General features: G+C 54.0%; 1 pseudogene; it reads left to right on the top strand.

The window, feature by feature from the left end:
• Positions 1–3: 3 nt before the first annotated feature.
• LOC129524468 (glutathione hydrolase 1 proenzyme-like) lies at positions 4–17,462 on the top strand (annotated as a pseudogene).
• The last annotated feature ends 4,119 nt before the right edge of the window (positions 17,463–21,581 follow it).

Genomic DNA, 21,581 nt, shown 5'->3' with positions numbered 1-21,581 from the left:
CCCTCGGCCTCCAAGGAACCTGACAACCATGTGTATACCAGGGCTGCCGTGGCTGCGGATGCCAAGCAGTGCTCGGAGATTGGGAGGTGAGTGGGGCAGGGCATGGGACATGGGCCCTGAAAACTGGGCAAGTGGACCAGAGCAATACCTTCACCCCTCTGAGACTCAGTTTCCCCACATGTAAGCTTTGCTTGGACTCTCTCAGTAGCCTTTGGGAAGGGGACGGTGACTCCGAGAGCAGGATGTGGGTCTCCTAGAGCCAAACAGGGCCACTTTTCTCAGTTCTAAGAGTCTGTCTCTTTGGATAAACTCCACTGTTTTGTTGTTTGGTGGATATTTTTACTTATTTCTTCCTATCTATCTATCTATGTATCTATCTATCTATCTATCTATCTATCTATCTATCTATCTATCTATCTATCTTTCTATCTATCTATCTATTTAGAGATGGAGTTTTGCTCTGTTGCCAGGCTGGAGTGCAGTGGTGCAATCTCAGTTAACTGCAACCTCCGCCTCCCAAGTTCAAGTGATTCTCATGCCTAAGCCTCCCAAGTAGCTGGGATTACAGGCGTGTGCCACCACGCTCAACAAATTTGTGTGTGTGTGTGTGTGTGTGTGTGTGTGTGTGTGTGTTTCCGAGACAGAGTATCACTCTGTTACCCAGGCTGGAGGGCAGTGGTGCAATCTTGGCTTACTGCAGCCTCCCCCTCCCAGGTTCAAGTGATTCTACTGCCTCAGCCTCCACATTAGCTGAGACTACAGGCATGTGCCACCATGCCCAGCTAATTTTTGTATTTTTAGTAGAGACAGGGTTTTGCTATGTTGGCCAGGCTGGTCTTGAACTCCTGACCTTGTGATCTTCCCACCTCTGCCTCTCAAAGTGCTGGGATTACAGGTGTGAGCCACTGTGCCTGGCCTAATTATGGTGTTTTTAGTAGAGATGGGGTTTCACCATGTTGGTCAGGCTGGTCTCGAACTCCTGACCTCAGGTAATCCACTCACCTGGGCCTCCCAAAGTGTTGGGATTACAGGTGTGAGCCACCATGCCCAGCTTATTCTTTTCTGTTTTTTTTTTTTTTTTTTTTTGGATAGGAGACAATTTCTTTCTTTCTTTTTTTTATTTTATTTTATTATTATTATACTTTAAGTTTTAGGGTACATGTGCACAATGTGCAGGTTTGTTACATATGTACACATGTGCCATGTTGGTGTGCTGCACCCACCAACTCGTCATTTAGCATTAGGTATATCTCCCAATGCCATCCCTCCCCCCTCCCCCCAAGGAACGCTGTTGCCCAAACAGGGACATGAAGGGCTTATTCTTTTTTTAAGGTGGAGTCTTACTCTGTCACCCAGGCTGGAGTATAGGGGAGCGATCATAGCCCACTGCAGCCTCAAACTCTTGGGTTTAAGTGATCCTCCCGCCTCAGCTTCCTAAAGTGCTGGGATTACAGGTGTGAGCCATGGTGCCTGGCTTCTACTGTTTTATTCTATTTTAGACTCTTATCTCATGTTATATATAAAGATCAGTTCCCTTCTAAAGACTTAAACAGAAAAAATATTATGTTTTTCATATTTTGAGACAGGGTCTTGTTCTGTCACCCAGGCTGGAGTGCAGTGGCATGATCATAGCTCACTGCAGCCTTGAACTCTTGGGCTTAAGCAATCCTCCCACCTCAGCCCCCTGAGTAGCTAGGACTACAGGCGTGCATCACACCTGACTAATTTAAAAAGACTGTTTTGTAGATATGGTCTCACTCTATTGCCCAGGCTGGTCTTGAACTCCTGGCCTCAAGTGATCCTCCACCTTGGCCTCCCAAAGTGCTGAGATTACGGGTGTAAGCCACCATCTCTAGCAGGGAAAAAAAATGTTATTAATGAAGTATAGCAATTTCCCTTTTTGTCCCAATTATAAAAATCATGTACATTTGTTTGCTTCATAAAGAGGAAACTGTCTGGGCAAGGTGGTCTACACCTGTAATCACAGCACTTTTGGGGGTTGAGGCGGGCAGACCACCCGAGGTCAGGAGTTCGAGACCAGCCTGGCCAACATGGTGCACTCTGTCCCTACTAAAAATATAAAAAGTTAGCGGGGCTTGGTGGTGTGCGCCTATAATCCCAGCTACTCAGGAGGCTGAGGCAGGAGAATCGCTTGAACCCAGGAGGCAGAGGTTGCAGTGAGCTAAGATCATGCCACTGCACTCCAGCCTGGGCAACTGAGTGAAACTCTGTCTCAGAAAAAAAAAAAAAAGAAAAGAAAAAGAAGAAACTGTAATCCCAGCACTTTGGGAGGTTGAGGCGATAGGATTGCTTTAGACCGTGAGTTCGAGACCAGCCTGGGCAACATAGAAAGACCCTATCTCTACAAAAAAGACAAAAATTGCCCGGTGTGGTGGTTCTTACCTGTAGTCCCAGCTACTCAGGAGACTGAAATGGGAGGATTGCTTGAGCCCAGGAGGTCAAAGCTGCATTGAGCCAAGACTGTGCCACTGCACTTCATCCTGGGTGACAAAGTGAGACCCTGTCTCATAAAACAAAGGCTGGGCACAGTGGCTCATGCCTGTAATACCAGCACTTTGGGAAGCCAAGGTGGGTGGATTACTTGAGCACAGGAGTTCTTGACCAGCCTGGGCAACATGATGAAACCCCATCTCTACAAAATACACAAACAAACAAAATTGGCTGGGCATGGTGGCGTGTGCCCATAGTCCCAGCTACTTGGGAGGCTGAGATGGGAGTGTCAATTGAGCCCAGGAGACTGAGGCTGCAGTGATCTGAGATCACACCACTGCACTCCAGCCTGAGCAACAAAGAGAGACTTTGTCTCAAAAAAAAAAAAAAAAGAGGCCAAGGCAGGCGGATCATGAGGTCAAGAGATAGAGATCATCCTGGCCAACATGGTGAAACCCCGTCTCTACTAGAAATACAAAAATTAGCTGGGCATGGTGGCATGCACCTGTAGTCCCAGCTACTCAGGAGGCTGAGGCAGGAGAATGGCTTGAACCCGGGAGGCAGAGGTTGCAGTGAGCTGAGATCGTGCCACTGCACTCCAGCCTGGCAATAGAGCAAGACTCCATCTCAAAACAAAAAAGAAAGAAACTAAAAACAAAAACCCCAAAACTCGAATGGACTTCTCTTCCATCCTCCTTTGGGCAGGTGGGCAGCAGGGTGTGTATGAGGGCCAGGGTGGAAGCCTGCAGGTTCTCATGCCTTTATGTGCCACGTGGCAGGGATGCACTGCGGGACGGTGGCTCTGCAGTGGATGCAGCCATTGTAGCCCTGTTGTGTGTGGGGCTCATGAATGCCCACAGCATGAGCATCGAGGGTGGCCTCTTCCTCACCATCTACAACAGCACCACCCATGAGTGCCTAGGAAGAGGAGAGGGAGAGGGGCAGGGGTTGTGGGTTGGGCCGAGGCACAGCTCGGTGGCCCCCAGGCTCACGTGGCATAAAGGGTTTGGGTGGGTGGGCCTGCCTACCTGCTTCTCCTTCTAGGAAAAGCTGAGGTCATCAATGCCCGCGAGGTGGCCCCCAGGCTGGCCTCTGCCAGCATGTTCAACAGCTCGGAGCAGTCCCAGAAGGGTAAGCCATGCTGCAGACTTGGGGCATGGGTGCAGAGCTGGCTGAGCCACCGGGAAGGGGCCTTGCCCACAGGAGCCTGCTCCCGTCAGGGTTCAGGGGCAGTTCTAGCACCCCCCATCCCTTCCTGGCCCCATAGCACCGTCCCACAATGAGTGGTCAGGACCACGATCACCACGGTAAAGGGCCAGGAGCTTCTGTTATTTCTGCTAAGGCCTCCGGGGCCACTCTGTGCAGCACATGGAAAGAATAATTATTATGCTAGCAGACCTCATGGACCAGGGCTCACTGGGGCCCACGCTCTGCTCTGCACTTTTCACCCAAGAGCCTCTCACAACCCTCCCTGCTCCTTTGGGCTAGGGGATGCTGTGTGGATTCCCATTTTACAGGGTGGGGATGCTGAGGCTCAGACAGGTCATGCAAATCATCTGAGGTCACACAGCTGGGAGGTGGTGAAGCTAAAATTGAACCCAGGCTGTCTATATCCTGCCTTTTCAACAGGCATCCCATTCACTCATTTGTTCATTTGTGGGGATGGCGCTCTAGAATGTGAGGTGGAGTCTCTCTTTTCTAATCTGGTCTTAAGTGGAGAGGAGGCCCCCAAATTCCCCAGGTACCTGAAGGGAAGCCACTGTCCATCCAGGAAGCCACTGTCTGTCCCCAAAGGAGGCATAATAGATTGTGAGATAAAAGTTGGAGGATGGGAGGGTCTCAACAACTCAACGCCTCTAGTCCTAGCACTTTAGGAGGCCAAGTCAGGAGGAGCACATGAGCCCAGGAGACCTGCCTGGACAACATAGCAAGACTCCATCTCTACAAAAAATGGGAAAAAAAGTTAGCTAGGTATGGCGGTGTGTGCTTATGGTCCCAGCTACTCAGGAGGCTAAGCTGGGAGGATCACTTGAGCCCAGGAGGTTGAGGCTGCAGTGAGCCATGTTTATACCACTACACTCTAGCTTGGGCAACAAAGTGAGACCCTGTCAAAAAAAAAAAAGGCTGGGCCTTTTTTTCACAGGCTCATGCCTGTAATCCCAGCACTTTGGGAGGCTGAGGCAGATGGATCACCTAGGTCAGGAGTTCAAGACCAGCCTGGCCAACATAGTGAAACCCTTTCTCTATTAAAAGTACAATAAGTCGGGCATAGTGGCACAGGCCTGTAATATCCCAGCTACTCAGGAGGCTAAGGCAGGAGAATCGCTTGAACCCAGGAGGTGGAGATTGCAGTGAGCCGGGATCATGCCACTGCACTCCAGCCTGGGCAACAAGAACGAAGCTCCGTCTCAAAAAAAAAAAAAAAAAAAACAAGTTGGAGGATGGAGGGGCAGGACACACTCACCATAGCAGGCCTTAGACTTCAGGTGGGGGTCCTGGGTGGCGCCCTTTGGAGTCTTCTGCAACATACTCAATCTTTGATTTTTTTTCTTTTTTTTTTTTTTGAGACGGAGCCTCACTCTGTCGCCCAGGTTGGAGTGCAGTGGTGCGATCTCGGCTCACTGCAAGCTCTGCCTCCTGAGTTCACGCCATTCTCCTGCCTCAGCCTCCCGAGTAGCTGGGACTACAGGTGCCTGCCACCACACCCGGCTAATTTTTTGTATTTTTTAGTAGAGACGGGTTTTCACTTTGTTGCCCAGGCTGGTCCCTCGATCTCCTGACCTCGTGATCCCCCTGCCTCGGCCTCCCAAAGTGCTGGAATTACAGGCGTGAGCCACTGTGCCCCACCAATCTTTCATTTGTTTTTAATACTCATTGAGAAAGTCAGCATCTGTAGACATGAAGTTGCTCAGGGTAAGAGAATGCGGGAATCATAGGCTTGGCACCTTGTGGATGCTTAGAATCATTTATTTAACTAGAATGTATTGAACATTGTCTTAAAGAATCAGCTGTTGTTTCTGAAGCTGCGGTGAAAAACAAAGATGGCAGATGAAATCTGTGACACTCCAGGTGGGAAAAGAAACTAGGCAGGTGCAGGTGTGTTACGGGCTGTAGAAAAACAGACCTAGAGGGCCTCAAAATCTGGGACTCTATGGAGGGTGACCCAGTCAGTGAAGGGGACATCTGAGCAAAGACCCAGAGGCAGAGATGGGGTCAGGGGAGTTATCTCCTGGTCTGCTATCCAGGTGTGATGGCAGGGACAGAGCCCTGTGGGGAGCTGGGGAGGCTGCAGCAAGTGACCCAAGGGAAATGGCCCAGGTTGTGTGGGATCTCTTAGGTTATGGTGAAGCCTCTGCTTCCTGTCCGAGGGAAGTGGGGGCTCGTGGAGTGTGTGAGTGGAAGGGGATGGATCTGGCCTACGGATTGCTGTGTAAGGGGCAGGGAGCATGTGGGGACCTGTCCAGAGGTCACTGCAGTAGTTCGTGGAGAGGGTGCTGGGAAGTGGCTGATGCTGGACAGACACACTTGGAAGTGGAGCCTGTGGATTTGAGGATGGGTTGGGTGTGATGCTTGTGTAGGGAGTCCCCGGGGACCCCTGATCTTTTGTCTGTACCTGGAAGGATGGGGTGACCCTAATGGAGACAGGCAGGGTTCTCAGGAAGCAGGTTGAGCAGACACTCAGGAGCTCGGTTTTGGGCACGTTGAAGTTTGAGATGCTTTCTTCGAGCAGGCAGGTAGATACTCAGGTCTGGTGATCAGAGGAGCAGTCCAGGCCAGCAGGTCAATTTGGGAGTTGTCAGTGCATAAATGGAGGCTGAAGCTCAGATGTCAAGCAGACCACGAGGAAAGAGAGCAAAGACAGAGGGGAGAGTAGGAGCTAGGATGGCAGGCGGGGGAGACTTGGGTGGAGCCAGGTGCTGGGATGCAGGGGTGGCTCTCAAGGAGAGTGATGAGCCCAGTACAGCTGAGAGGGGCACTGGGTCTGGCAGTGTGGGGGTCACCAGAGAACTTGGCAAGTGTGGCAGCATGAGAATCTGATTGGCCTGAGGTCAGGAGAAGATTTTTTTCTGATATTGATACATGATATTTTCTATATTTATGGGTACATGTGAGTGCTTGTTACATGCATAGAGTGTATAATGATCAAGGCAGGGTATTTGGAGTCTCCATCACCTTGAATATTTTTCATTTCTGGGTGTTAGCACCATAGTCCTCTCTTCGTTACTTTGAAATATACAAAATACTGTTGCTAAGCATCATCACCCTGGTCTGCTATCAAAGATTAGAACTTCTCCTGTCTTGGCTGGGCACGGTGGCTCACGCCTGTCATCCCAGCACCTTGGAAGGCTGAGGTGGGTGGATGACCTGAGGTCAGGAGTTTGAAACCAGCCTGGCCAACATGGCAAAACCCCATCTGTACTAAAAATCCAAAAATTAGCCTGGTGTGCTGGCCTGTGCCTGTAAACCCAGCGACTCGGGAGGCTGAGGCAGGAGAATCGCTTGAACCTGGGAGGCGGAGGTTGTAGTGAGCTGAGATCATGCCACTGCACTGCGGTCTGGGAGACAGAGCAAGACTCCATCTCAAAAACAAACAAACAAAAAACAAAACAAAACAGAAAAGAACTTCTGTCTAACTACAAGGTGGAAGGAATCATGTGCTGGGTGTCAGACCTTCCAGGATGTATGTGCAGCTTCTAGGAATTGAAACCACCAGCTCTTGGAAACTTGTGCCAGGCTTCAGGGTGGGAGAGGCAGTTCTAGAGCCGCAGCCGCCAAGCCAAGCCAAATGGCCCCAACATCTCTCGCAAGAGCAGGAGAGTACCTGGGGGCAGAGGCCATCGTTGTACCTTTCTGGGCAAAGGGTCAGTGTCTGTAGTGTCCATATGGGCAGTGGGGCTCGGGGGGAAGCAGGCCCAGGGGTCTGTTTCCAATGACCTCCTCAAAAGTCAGAACTGGAAGGCAAAACCCCTTATAGACTGGGTGCACCTGTAATCCCAGCATGTTGGGAGGCTGAAGTGGGAGGATTGCTTGAGGCCAGAGTTTGAGACCAGTCTTGGCAACGTAGCAAGACCCCTGTCTCTACAAAAAATAAAAATAAAAAATTAGGCTGGGAGTGGTGGCTCACGCCTGTAATCCCAAAACTCTGAGAGGCTGAGGAGGATGGATCACCTGATATTAGGAGTTCAAGACCAGCCTGACCAACCTGGTAAAACCCCGTATCTACTAAAAATGCAAAAATTAGCAAGGCATGGTTGTACATGCCTGTAATCCCAGCTACTTGGGATGCTGAGGCAGGAGAATTACTTGAACTCGGGAGGTGGAGGTTGGAGTGAGCCAAGATTGTGCCATCGCACTCCAGCCTGGGCAACAAGAGTGAAACTCCATCTCAAAAAAAAAAAAAAAAAAGCCACGTGTAGTGGGGTATGTCTGTAGTCTTAGGTACTTCAGAGGCTGAGGTGGGAGGATCGCTTGAGCCTGGGAAGCCAAGGCTGCAGTGAGCCATGATTGCACCACTGCACTCCAGCTGGGACAACAGAGTGAGACCCTGTCTCAAAACAGACAAACAAACAAAAACCCTTATAGTTGGATGGAGAAACTGAGGCTGCAAAGGGGACAGGATGGAGGTTAAGGCTCAGTCTTGCCTCTCTGGGGCAGTAGAAAAGAGGAAGGGAGCCCTTTCTTGGGGCTAGCTGTGTCTTGAAGGTGGCCTGTGCTTGACCTGGGTCAGGGTGGGATCTGCTCTTGTTTTGGCACATTCTGGTGGAGCCCATGAGTCTTACAGGATAAGCCCTTGTGGTCAGCGAGATGGGAGGGGGTCTGGCCTGGCACAGGATTTTAGACATGCAGGCACCTGCACAGACAGACACCTCATCCTGGGACAGCAAAACGCAGCCGCATGCTACTGCTTCCCCTCCTGTGCCCTCCTCAGACATCCCTGGTCCATGTACACTCCTACCTGCTGAGCCCCTCTTAAAAAAAATTAAACATCCCCTCCTAAAAAAAAAAATTAAAATTAAAAAATAAATAAAAAAATTAAAAATCCCCTTCTGCTGGGCGTGGTGTTCACGCCTGTAATCTCAGCTACTCAGGAGGCTGAGGTGGGAGGATTGCTTGAATCCAGGAGTTCGAGATCAGGCTGGGCAAGATGGCAAGACCCCAACTCAAAAAAGAAAAAAAAATTCTTTCCTCCTAAGCCTCATTGCCCCATCTGTAAAACGAGTCAGGGACTGTGCCTGGGATGCTGCCTGCGAGAGATCCCGATGTCCCCCACTCAGGGTCACTAACTGTGGCTCTCTCTCCCCAGGAGGGCTGTCGGTGGCGGTGCCTGGGGAGATCCGAGGCTATGAGCTGGCACACCAGCGGCATGGGCGGCTGCCCTGGGCTCGCCTCTTCCAGCCCAGCATCCAGATGGCCCGCCAGGGCTTCCCCGTGGGCAAGGGCTTGGCAGCAGCCCTGGAAAACAAGCGGACGGTCATCGAGCAGCAGCCTGTCTTGTGGTATGTCTGTGGGTGTGGCCCCCTGACCCAGGCAGGGCAGGCACATCCCAAGGACCTTGCAGGCTGTAGCAGCAGTGGAGCGGCCCTCTGCCTTCAGGACCCTGCGCTGATAATGGGATGAGGAGATACAGACCCTTCCCACCACGTGTGGGGACACGTTCTGAGCGTGGGGTCCCAGTGGCCACTGTGGCTGGCCATGTGTCCTGAGTGGCAAGGGACACTAGGAGGTTCCCGGAAGGGACACTAGGAGGATGAGCGCTGAGTGACAGGGCCACCCACCTGTGACAGGCGCTGCCCCTGCTTTGTGCTGGTCTCCTGTGTGGGCAGGTGTGTGGGGTGGTCTATCTAAGTCCACCCCACCTGCTGCCTCACATGAGCCCCCTCTGCCCCAGTGAGGTGTTCTGCCGGGATAGAAAGGTGCTTCGGGAGGGGGAGAGACTGACCCTGCCACGGCTGGCTGACACCTATGAGACGCTGGCCATTGAGGGTGCCCAGGCCTTCTACAACGGCAGCCTCACGGCCCAGATTGTGAAGGACATCCAGGCGGCCGGTGAGTGGGTAACCTCAAGGGCCTGGGTGAGGAACTCTGCAGTGGAAACCCTGAGCTGTAGCCCAGAGCCATGGGGTCCTCCTGTCTTGCCTGAGCCTGCAGGAAGTCCCTGGTGGAGGAGGGTCAGTGACTGGCCATGTGGGTCCACAGCTACTGCTTATATCAAAACCAAGAGAGGCCACACAGTCCAGGAGAGCAAGTCCCTGTTGGGGTAAATGCAGGTGTAGGCAAGAGCCAAGGCTAGGGAAGCACTAGAATACAGCCTGACGATCCAGGAGGACTTCTTGGAGGAGGTGGTGGCTGGGCTGCAGATAACTTCGTTAGGCAGAGAGAGGAAGGGATTCCTAGCAGAGGAACAGCTGGGCTAAGGCCCAGTAGAGGGGGCTTTGATTCACCAAGAGGGTTACAAGGGATGAGGGTCACCTTGAGAGAGGCATGGGGAAGGAGATTTGTAGGGCAGGGGCCTGGAGCTTGGCTGTGGCTTTCTTCAGGTAATTTTTGTCACTGTTTCATGGAGGAGGGTGATTAGCTTGTCGACCTTTACCACTGAGGCTGGAAATTGGCATGCCAATACCCTGTCTGTCTGCAGCTGACTCCAGGAGAATTAAGAGCCTCCCTCCCTCCCTCTATCCATTCATCGTGAGGAGAAGAGGCCAAGCAGCAGGGACGCCGGCAGGAATTCTCCAGTTAGAAAAGGCCCTCTGAGCCAGGTGCATGGCTCACGTCTGTAATCCCAGCACTTTGGGAGGCCCAGGCGGGTGGATCACCTGAGGTCAGGAGTTCAAGACCAGCCTGGCCAACATGGTGAAACCCTGTCTCTACTAAAAATGCAAAATTAGTCAGGCATGGTGGGTTGTGCCTGTAATCCCAGCTACTTGGGAGGCTGTGGCAGGAGAATCGCTAGAACCTGGGGGGCTGAGGTTGCAGTGAGCCGAGATTGCACCACTGCACTCCACAGAGTGAGACTCCATCTCATAAAAAAAAAAAAAAGAAAGAAAAGGCCCTCTGAGGCCAAGCTTGGTGTCTCATGCCTGTAATCCCAACACTTTGGGAGGCTGAGGTAGAAGTTGAGGCCAGGAGGTCTAAGACAAGGCTGGGCAACATAGTGAGTCTACAAAAAAAATATTGAGAATCTACATAAATACAGTGGGGGTGGGGGTGGGGAACAAGAAAACAAAAAATTCAAAGCATAGTGAAAAGAAATATAGCAAAACCCGGCAGGGCATGGTGGCTCACGCCTGTAATCCCAAAACTTTGGGAGGCCGAGGCGTGTGGATACAGGGTCAGGAGATCGAGACCATCCTGGCTAACACAGTGAAACCTGTCTCTACTAAAAATACAAAAAAATTAGCCAGGTGTGGTGGTGGGTGCCTGCATTACCAGCTACTTGGGAGGCTGAGGCAGGAGAATGGCATGAACCTGGGAAGCGGAGCTTGCAGTGAGCCGATATCACGCCACTGCACTCCAGCCTGGGCGATAGAGTGAGACTCCATCTCAAAAAAAAAAAAAAAAAAAAAAAAGAAATATAGCAAAACACAACAAAAAGAATTAAAATTTGCTGGGTGTAGTTGTGCCTTTAGTCTCAGCTACCGGGGAGGGTCTGCTGGAGGATCACTTGAGCCCAGGAGTTCAAGGCTGTGATTAAGCCACTGCACTCCAGCCTGGGTGACAGAGCAAGATCCTTTCTTTAAAAAAAAAAAAACAGAAAACACTCTCTGGCCACAGATGAGAGAAGGCAGACAGGAAGCCACTAAGCCAAGCAGGCAGAGGGCAGGTGGCCCCAGACTGGCTGTCAGGTGGTGAGCAGTGTCAGGGAGACAGGAGTGCCAGAGCTGGTGAGGTTCCCAAGGAGGTGAGGTTGCCTGTGGCCCCCTCCCAGGGCACAGTCCCACCCCTCCAGTAGTGCACTCTGTCCTCCCTGGTAGGTACAGCCTTTTCCCCACCACCATGGTGCAGCCATGCCTGCCCCCAACACCACTGGTGCAGCTCCATCCTCCACGCAGTGGTGCAGCCCCATCCCAGTGCCCATTCGAGCTGCTGTCCCATTGCAGGGGGCATTGTGACAGCTGAGGACCTGAATAACTACTGTGCTGAGCTGATCGAGCACCCGCTGAACATCAGCCTGGGAGACGCGGTGCTGTACATGCCCAGTGCGCCGCTCAGTGGGCCCGTGCTGGCCCTCATCCTCAACATCCTCAAAGGTGAGTGGTTGCACCACAGCCGTGTGGTAGGACCCATGACACTGCCTCTCTCTCCCCACGCCCCACCCCTGCTGCATCTCTGCTCGCCCCCCATGCCACATCTTTCCATCACTGAGCCCCCGAGGTGTGTCCCTGCGTCACAGCTCACCATGTCCTGAAGGAGGCAGTGCAGAGCGACAGGGCTGAAGCGGGCAATGCTCAAGGGTTGGAGGAGGAACAGGAGTCATCAGGAGGGAGAGAGATGCAGGAGCTCAGGGCTGCAGGGCCTGGTCCAGAGGGTACCCTGGTCCAGTGGGTGACCCTGCCACTTGGTCACTGAATGGCCAGAGCTGATGCGTGACATGAGGCCCAGGCTCGGGAGCCCTCACCTTACTTCACTCTCACCACAGCCTTCTGAAGCAGCTGCTGCTATTGGTTATTAAATGCTCCTTGAGGTGGGCAAAGTGGCTCAGGCAGTTGTTAACCCTCTGAGCCCCTCAGAGTCTCTGGGGCTCAGCAACATGCACCTGGCTCTGATCAACCAGGGTACAACTTCTCCCGGGAGAGCGTGGAGACCCCCGAGCAGAAGGGCCTGATGTACCACCGCATCGTAGAGGCTTTCCGGTTTGCCTACGCCAAGAGGACCCTGCTTGGGGACCCCAAGTTTGTGGATGTGACTGAAGTAAGGGGCAGGGGCTGGGCCACTGTGGGTGTGGGGCCTGCTGTAGAGGCATCGGGTGGGCTCGCCAGGGTGGCTACAGCCTCACATATGCTTTATGAATCCATTCCTGCCACAAACTTTGATTGCGGGCCTACTGTGTGCTCAGATGGACTGGTGGGTGACCCCCAGTCTTGGCTTCTGCCCCACAGAACTGACAGTGTGGGGAATTAGTGGCCACCCTCCTACCTCAGGTCCTTTGCACATGCTGTGGTTCTCAAGTGCTCAGTGCTGAGATGAGGAACACATAGGGGCATTGCAGCCCTCGGGCATGGTGAGATGGATGGGTGAAAGGGAGAGGGCCAGGTGAACAGAGACCTCTGCCACCCACTCCCTGTCACTCCAAACTAACGCTTCCCAGATGCCACCCTCAGCCCTGCACCACCTGACCCACTCACTCAGTAGCTGCCCCAGCTCCACGCTGGGTCCCTATAAGACCCTGTCATATCCCTTCCTGCTGAGGATCCTCACATTCCTCCTTACCTACTTGGGTCCTTGGCATTCCTGGGTGGATCTGCAGACCCCCCTACACTGACCAGTGGCCTCCCAGGAGGGGCGTCAGCTGCCCGGGTGGTGTCTTCTCTTTCCCCGTGAGCATTCTGCACCTCTGACTCCCGCTGCAGCCAGTGACCTGGTGTCTTGTCTCTCTGAGGGGACAGAGCCACTGCAGCGTGTCCCTCTGCCCTCCCTTTTGGCTAAGGCCAGCTCTTTCATCTACTTGCTGGCTCGGGGTGCTGTTCCTACAATGCTCCTTTCTGCCTCTGACGATTTACTTCTTTATCACGGATTATTCCCGAAAGAAAGGCAGCTGTTGTTGCTCTAGAAATTTCTATCTGCTGCCTCCTTCTGTCCTTTGCTCCTCTTAGAGCAAACATGGCTGGGCTATGTCCTCTCTCCCTTCAGGGTATCCCCTCCCCTGCTCTATCCCCATGCCACCAGATCGCCATGTCCAGCCTCAGTTTCCCCATCAGGCCCCACTCAGCAGCATCTCACACAGCTCACCACACTCTCCTCGAGTTTTCATTTTGCAAATTTTTCGCACCTACAAAAATGTAAAAAAAATCCCAAAACTGCCCAAGCGTCAATGTTCCCTTTTCCTGGAGTCTGCAGTGTGGACGTTTCTGCCAGATTTCCTAACTGTCTCCGTCTCCACCCACATCTATTGGGATTCGTGTTTTTCTGAAGGATTCCACAGTAGGTTACTGATGTCACACCTCAGGGTGTGTCTCAAAAGTGAGACTTGAACATAGCACAGCAGGATGTTGGGGTGACACAACCTGCTGTCCCTTCTCTTTGCCTACAGTAGGCTCCCTTGGCTGTTTTGTTTTTGCTGTGTTTTTGTTTAGACACAGAGTCTCTGTCATCCAGGTTGGAGTGCAGTGGTGTGATCTTGGCTCACTGCAGCCTCAACCTCCAGGGCTCAAGCAGTCCTCCCACTTCAGCCCCCTGAGCAGCTGGGACCAGAGGCACGGGCCACCAAACCTGGATAATTTTTGTATTTTTTTTAGAGACAGGGTCTTTCCCAGACTGGTCTCAAACTCCTGGGGTCAAACTATCTTCCCACCTCAGCCTCCCAAATTGCTGGGATTACAGGTGTGTGTGTTTTTTTTTTTTTTTTTTGAGACAGAGTCTTGCTCTGTCACGCAGGCTGGAGTGCAGTGGCGCTATCTCAGCTCGCTGCAAGCTCCGCCTCCTGGGTTCACGCCATTCTCCTGCCTCAGCCTCCCAAGTAGCTGGGACTACAGGCGCCTGCCACTGCGCCCAGCTAATTTTTTGTATTTTTAGTAGAGACGGGGTTTCACCATGATTGCGATCTCCTGACCTCGTGATCCGCCTGCCTCGGCCTCCCAAAGTGCTGGGATTACAGGCATGAGCCACCGTGCCTGGCCTGTTTTGTTGATTTTTAAAGCCCAGGGCAGTAGTCTTGGAAAATGTCCCACATCGTGGATTTGCCTTTCTGTTTCCTTGAGGGCAGTTTCAGACAGAACACCTTTCCCTGGGATTGGTCAACTAATCTGTGGGGTGTTGCTGAAACTTTATTTTATTTTATTATATTTTATATTTTATTTTTGAGACGGAGTCTCGCTCTGTCCCCCAGGCTGTCCCCCAGGCTGGAGTGCAGTGGCGGGATCTCGGCTCACTGCAAGCTCCGCCTCCCAGGTTCACGCCATTCTCCTGCCTCAGTCCCCCAAGTAGCTGGGACTACAGGTGCCCACCACTGCGCCCAGCTAACTTTTTGTATTTTTAGTAGAGACGGGGTTTCACTGTGTTAGCCAGGATGGTCTCGATCTCCTGACGTCGTGATCCGCCCTCCCAAAGTGCTGGGATTTCAGGCCTCGGCCTCCCAAAGTGCTGGGATTACAGGCATGAGCCACCGCGCCCGGTGTTGAAACTCTCTTGAGGCATTTTCTTCGGCCTTTGGGTCCATCCTCTCTGTCTCCTCCTTGACCTCCTCATCTCCTCCTCGCCACTGCCTTGGGGACCTTGGCCAGGCTCATGGCATCCAGCAGCCACTCAATGTCAATACTTCCTTGTTCATCTCTCAGCCTGCCCTTGCCTGTGAACCCATGCTTATTTATTTATTTTTTTTATACTTGCACCCATGCTCTTCAGGTCCGATGAAGTGTCCAATATCAAGCTTCTGACCATCCCCAAACCTGCCCCTTCTGCAGGGTTTACCTCGCTAGTCGGCACCATCCTTGATTCTTCTCTTTCTCCCACCCAGGCCATCATCTCTTGCCTGGTTGATACCCACAGCCTCCCCTTTGGGATTTATCCTTATCCCTGTCATAGCTGCCAGAGGGACCCTGTGAAAACACTCCCCAGCCTGCTCATTCCTCTGCCCTAAGCCTGCATGGCACAGAGCAAAAGCCAGTTTTTATGGGACCTAGGAGGTCCTGTGGGTTGGGCCCCAGCCTGCATCTTCATCCTCTTCTCCCCACCCCACTCCATTCACTCTCTGCCTATCGCTCACCAGCCTATACCACCTGCCTCAGGGCCTTTGCACTGACCATTTAGGCTGCATTCCAGGCTCTTTTCACACGTTGCCTCCTCTGAGAAGCCCTCCCTGACCACTCTGCCCATACCTCATGCCTCTTGATTCCCCTTACCTGGCTTGTGGTTTCAGCACTTTCCCTGTGTGTGTTTGTTTTTCTTGGCACGAGGGCAGGACCTAAGTGTCTGTTCCCTGTTGATTCCCCAGTGCCAGGCATGCAGTGCAAACTCTAGAAATATTTTTTGCATGAAGGAATGAGTGATTGAATGCGGCAAGGGTCTGGAGGCTCAGGACCAGGCAGACAGACATTCAGAGTTACTGAAACGCAACAGAGACAGGGAGTCAGACTGGTCGTGCAAGGTCCTGGGCCTGCCCTTGGGTCCTGGGGAGCCACGGAAGGTTGTGGGTGCTAGAAGGTTTTGGTCAGAGTCACAGTCAGGGGCCTTCTGAGACCTGTGCCCCTCCCCACCCTCCCTCCCCACCTCATCAGGCCAGCTCTGGGGTCTCGGCAGGTGGTCTGCAACATGATCTCTGAGTTCTTCGCTGCCCAGCTCCGGGCCCAGATCTCTGACAACACCACTCACCCGATCTCCTACTACAAGCCCGAGTTCTACACGCCGGATGACAGGGGCACTGCTCACCTGTCTGTCATCACAGAGGACGGCAGTGCTGTGTCCGCCACCAGCACCATCAACCTCTAGTAGGGGCTGCTGGGCCGCCTGGGTGGGAAAGTGCCAGAGGCGGGTGGCCCAGGGACCGCCCACTTATCCAGTAAGGTGGCCCCGTCACCTCTTTTCCTGGTGGGAAACTGAGGCCCAATCTTGGTAGCTTATCCTGGGCCTCTCAGTGAGTATGTTACAGCCTCAGTGGGTGGATAGGGACCAGGCTGGGCCAGGCAAGGTCGGGCGCTGTCTGACCCGGCTGGGTGGTAGCTTTGGCTCCAAGGTCTGCTCCCTGGTCAGCGGGATCCTGTTCAGTAATGAATGGACGACTTCAGCTCGCCCAGCATCACCAATGAGTTTGGGGTACCCCCCTCACCTGCCAATTTCATCCAGCCAGGTATGGGGTGGAAGTCCGGGGGTGGGGGACTGGGGTGGAGAGGGGCGGGTGTCCTGGGCAGGCAGCTGACGGGCATCCCTGTCTTCTCCCATCAGCCGCAGGGAAGCAGCCGCTCTCATCCATGTTCCCAACGATCATGGTGGGCCAGGACGGCCAGGTCCGGATGGTGGTGGGAGCTGCTGGGGGCACGCAGATCACCACAGCCACTGCACTGGTATGCGTCACCCCTTTTCTCCCTGGCCCTTCCCACTCTGCACAGCCCCCAAGCCATGCTGATCACACTCCCATGCCCCAGGCCATCATCTACAACCTCTGGTTCGGCTATGACGTGAAGCGGGCCGTGGAGGAGCCCCGGCTGCACAACCAGCTTCTGCCCAACATCACGACAGTGGAGAGAAACATTGACCAGGTGGGCCAGGGGTTGGAGAAACTGAGTCACGGTGTGGGGCCCCAGAGCATCCTGGGCTGGAGGCCTGGATCATCACAGAGTGGACAATGGTTGGTGTCCTCTCTCTAGTGTCTGGGCCGTCTGGAGCCCCTGTGCCATGAGGGCCAAATCCCCTGCTCCAATGAGACCCAGAAGGCCCCAACCTGCTCTTCCTGATGACCTGGCCTGAAATGGCACCACCTGGGCTGAGGCCTGTGACCACACAGGCGTGGTTCAGGTGGCATCTGGAGCCCTGCTCAGGCTTCCCCTCTCCTCCCACCCCCAGGCAGTGACTGCAGCCCTGGAGACCCAGCACCATCACACCCAGATCGCGTCCACCTTCATCGCTGTGGTGCAAGCCATCGTCTGCACGGCTGGTGGCTGGGCAGCTGCCTCGGACTCCAGGAAAGGCGGGGAACCTGCTGGCTACTGGTTGCTCCAGGCAGACAAGGCTGACAAGCAATCCAGGGACAAGATACTCACGAGGATGAGGAAGAGGACTTTGGGGGACGGGCTTCCCCTGTGAGCAGCAGAGCAGCATAATAAATGAGGCCACTGTGCCAGGCTCCAGGTGGCCTCCCTGGCCTGTCTCTCCACTCTCTGGGCCTCAGTGTATTGTGTGTGAAATGGAGCCATCTGGCTGGGGAGGAACAGAGAGGTGGGATTCGGAGATCTTCACAATGCGGGCACTGGAACTAGCCTCAGCATCTTCAGCATGGGGAGAGCGGGGCACATGGCTGGGGGCCAGGGGAAGGTTCACACCAAGCCCTGCCCCTTCCCACCCTGATCCCTCGGACTTTGGGGCCAGGCCCTCCCTTACTGGGGCTGGGCAGTGACACTACCTAGGAGCAGCCACCAGGGGGTGTCACGACCCTGGCGCTTTCTTAGGCAGAGGGTGGCCAGCTGATGCTGGGAACCCGGGCGCCTTCTCAGACCCGTAGGCCTCCAGCTCACCCTGCCGATGACACTGGCGGTGAAGCTGAGGTCCGAGGAATGGGGACTGGGCAACAGGCTGGAGGAAAACATCTCGGTCAGAGCCACGCCCCTGGGGGATTCCCAAGAGCAAGCCCAGACAGAAACCCAAGCTTGTGATCCTCTCCAGAGGGAGGTCTGGTTCTCAGGGAACAGCAAACGGGAAGATGTCCCCAGATCCCAGGGATCAGGGCTTGGTCCAGCCGGGGACGCAGCCCAGAGGGAGTGGGTCCAGAAGGAAACAGCTAGACACAGCAGCCTTCACCATTAGCAGCCCCTCCAGGCCTCCCTCGGGGCCTGCTCCCTCCTCTGTGCACAGTTCCAACACCTGGAGCAGGGTTCTGGGAAGGGCTGGTGGAGGTGGGCTGGTGGGAGGCGCTGATCACAGCCCAGCACCTGGATATCACCAGGGGCACTGGGGCCAGGGGCCAGGTGAGGCCAGGTCGGGGCTATCCTTCAGGAGCCCCAAAAACCTGGTGATTCCAAAGGGCCCATAGACAAACAGGGTTTTATGCCTGTGGAGTCAAGTCCCACTGGGTCTGAGCTCTGGAGGGCTGTGTCTCTGGGGCTCTGCAAGGGTGAGGTGGAGGTAGGCTCAACTGGTGTACAAGTCACTCTTCAATCCTTATTTTATTTATTTAATTTTTTTAAAAAAATTAAACCAATAGAGATGGGGTCTCACTATGTTGACCAGGCTGGTCTTAACTCCTGACTTCAAGCAGTCCCCCCATCTCAGTCTCCCAAAGTGCTAGGATTACAGGGGTGAGCCACTGCACCCAGCTTCAATCCTTATTTTGGCCTGAGAGGAAAGGCTGTGACCCCATTTGCAGGGGAGAAGACTGAAGCTGGAGGGGCAGGCCTTGCTCTGGGTTGCACAGCAGCAAGAGAAGTGGGAGCTGGCCATTAGACTTCCTGGACCCGACACGCTGGTGGGGTACAGCCTGGTTCTCCAGGTCCCATGGGGCTCAGCCCAGGACTACCTCGGGAGGTGAGGGACTTAAATCCTCTCCTTCATTCTCATCACCCTTTCCCCCATCATTTCCTGAGGAAGGACATTCAGGGACCTGAAGGGGTGGCCTGCCCCTCCACACCTGTGGGTGTTTCTCATCAGGTGGGACAAGAGACTGAGAAAAGAAAGAGACACAGAGACAAAGTATAGAGAAAGAAAAGTGGGCCCAGGGGACCTGCACTCAGCATATGGAGGACCCACGCTGGCACCAGTCTCTGAGTTCCCTAGTATTTATTGATCATTGTCTCTACCATCTCAGAGAGGGGGATGTGGCAGGACAATAGGGTAATAGTGGGGAGAGGGTCAGCAGGAAAACACGTGAACAAATGTCTGTGTCATAAACAAGGTTAAGAAAAAGGTGCTGTGCTTTGATGTGCATATACATAAACATCTCAATACATTAAAGAGCAGTATTGCCACCAGCATGTCCCACCTCCAGCCCTAAGGCAGTTTTCTCCTACCTCAGTAGATGGAATATACAATCGGGTTTTACACCGAGACATTCCTTTGCCCAGGGACAATCAGGAGAGAGATGCCTTCCTCTTATCTCAACTGCAAAGAGGCCTTCCTCTTTTACTAATCCTCCTCAGCACAGACCCTTTACGGGTGTCGGGCTGTGGGATGATCAGGTCTTTCCCTTCCCAGGAGGCCATATTTCAGACTGTCACATGGGGAGAAACCTTGGACAATACCTGGCTTTCCTAGGCAGAGGTCCCTGCAGCCTTCTGCAGTGTTTTGTGTCCCTGCTTACTTGAGATTAGGGAGTGGTGATGACTCTTAACAAGCATGTTGCCTTCAAGCATTTGTTTAACAAAGCACATCCTGCATAGCCCTAAATCCATTAAACCTTGAGTCGACACAGTACATGTTTCTGTGAGCACAGGGTTGGGGCTAGGGTTACAGATTAACAGCATCTCAAGGCAAAAGAATTTTTCTTACTACACAACAAAATGGAGACTCTTATGTCTACTTCTTTCTACATAGACACAGTAACAGTCTGATATCTCTTTCTTTTCCCCACAGGGACCTTCCTGGCTGTGCCTCGGGTCAGGACTAGAATGACACCCATTCATTTCCCTGGGCCTTTGCTCGGGTGGTCCCTGCACCCTGGCCTCTGCCTGACGAGGATGGTGGGGAGAGGAGGGGGGACGTCCCCCACACTGCTGTCTCCACTGTTCCTGCTGCCCAGGCCTCTGGGCTTCCAGGACTGCAGCGGGTCGATGGGTGGGGTGGCCTGAGCCCAGGAATGCACTTCAGCTCCTGGTTGAGCAATGTCACTGAGGCTTGGGAGTCGGGTGGGGGCGGGAGGAGGCGTCCACAGGCCCCCATACCATGAGAGGCAGCCGTGGGAACAGCCTACCTCTAAACAATCACTGCGGCCCAGGCTGACCAGGGGCTCTGGCCAGACATAGGGGCCTGGCAGGCTGTGTGGCCTGTAAGGACACAGTCTGTCTCTGTGCCTCAGTTTCTCTGCTGCCCAGATGGAGGCGCCCGGACTCCAGGTGTAGACATCTGGAGCAGGCAGTGTTCAGCGGGGAAGGAAGCGGGGAGGATGTGGGGGCCATGTGGGAAGGATTCCACCCCACATCACCTGCACCCCTGCTGAGTCTGGTCAACGGAGCCCCTCAGTGGGTCTTCACTCCCCTGGCTGCCTCCCATTTAGGCACCCTGAGGCCTGGGGAGAACAGAGCCAGGCCAGTGTCCCCAGAGAGGCTGCGCTGCCAGCACAGTAGTAGCGGATTTGGATTCAGGGAAGCAGACCTGCAGCCAGGGTGGGAAAGAGCTGCAGGTGGGGTGGGGCCCCCACATGGCACAGCCCCCCTCCCTGGAGGTCCATGCTGCATTTCCAGGACAGCAAGTCCCAGGGATGGATGGTGCCGGGTACCAAGGGCTAGAGGCATGGTCTGTCTGCATTTCCCACGTAAGTGTCTCGTAGTCACCAGCATTTGATGCTGTGAAGTCCCCCTGTCCTCTGTGCAGACTGGAAAGCCCTTGGTCACCCTGGGGGGGGGGTTGGGGGACCCAGGCCAGGCTGCAGAAGCATAAGGACTTGAACCTGGGTCCTGAGTGACACCACCTTGGGTCCTCCTCCTTCTGCCTCTGTTCAGCTCCACCTTGATGCTGACTAGGCTGGGCCATGCGGAGAGGGTTAGGGGATAGAGATGGGAGCTGGGGAGCAGGGCTCCACTCTGGGAGGGGGGCAGCCTTACCGGATCCAGGGCAGAGTTAAGCGGCCCCAGCTCTGCTTTCCCAGAGCTGCTGAGAACCTGGGGAATGGTGTGGAGGTTCCAGGGAGCCCTGCCCCTATCTGGCAACAGCAGTGCAGCAGGCACCAAGTTCTCCTGCACATTGCGACAGTGTGACCATGGGCTCTGGCAGGCGGTAGGTGGGGCCTTTGGACCTACCAGCAGTGAGGGAGTTAACACAGCAGCTGCCTTCTCTAGGCAAAGAAAACTCCCCTCAGACGCTTTGCTGCCTGGCCTCCTGCCAGGAACAAGCAGGAGCTGAAAACTAGAAGTTGAGGCGTGAGTTTGGCCACTCCGTAGTGTGCACTTGGTGAGGGCAGCAGCTCACCACAGGTGCCAGCCATCTGTCCATTCACCCATCTGTCCATCTGGCAGCCCGCTGTTCAGACCTGTCTGTCTGTCCGCCCATCTGTAAGCCCATCTCTGTTCCATTGTCTATCTGACCATCTTTCTCTTACTGTCCTCTTTTTCTAGCTA

Source organism: Gorilla gorilla, chromosome 13, assembly GCF_029281585.2.
Source record: "Gorilla gorilla gorilla isolate KB3781 chromosome 13, NHGRI_mGorGor1-v2.1_pri, whole genome shotgun sequence".
NCBI lineage: Eukaryota > Metazoa > Chordata > Mammalia > Primates > Hominidae > Gorilla > Gorilla gorilla.
Note: the sequence above shows the minus strand (reverse complement) of the source record. Positions and strands in the feature narration are given on the sequence as shown.